The sequence below is a fragment of the Buceros rhinoceros genome, unplaced genomic scaffold (genome assembly GCF_000710305.1).
Source record: "Buceros rhinoceros silvestris isolate BGI_N320 unplaced genomic scaffold, ASM71030v1 scaffold21743, whole genome shotgun sequence".
Classification (NCBI taxonomy): Eukaryota; Metazoa; Chordata; class Aves; order Bucerotiformes; family Bucerotidae; genus Buceros; species Buceros rhinoceros.
In genome coordinates this window covers 1,778-2,146 of record NW_010405625.1, presented here as the reverse complement: position 1 = coordinate 2,146, position 369 = coordinate 1,778, and positions in this window count along the sequence as shown.

Below are 369 nucleotides of genomic sequence, written 5' to 3'. Positions count from 1 at the left end.
CCCTCTGTGGCTTCTCCCCCCCCTCCCCCCCCATCCACTCACCCAGACAGTCTGTCCCCGCTGCCCAGCTCCTCTGGGGTTTGACATCGACGTTCTGTCTCTTTGCCCGAGGCCGGGTGCACCGTCAGAGCCTGATGTCACTGCAGGGTGCAGCCCCGTGTCTGGCAAGGCCACACGCTGCCCACGCACACCTAGCGAGGGGACAGGGCAACGCCGACCCCCTTAGCGCCCACCTCCCGAGCACTCCTGCCCTGTGCTCCTCCTGTTAGCTGGGAGGAGCGCTGCCAAGCTCCCTTTTTCCCCCCGAGCAGGCAGGGTGCTGCCTGGGTGTCAAAAATTTGCTCTATCCCACCCAAAACCAGGACACTG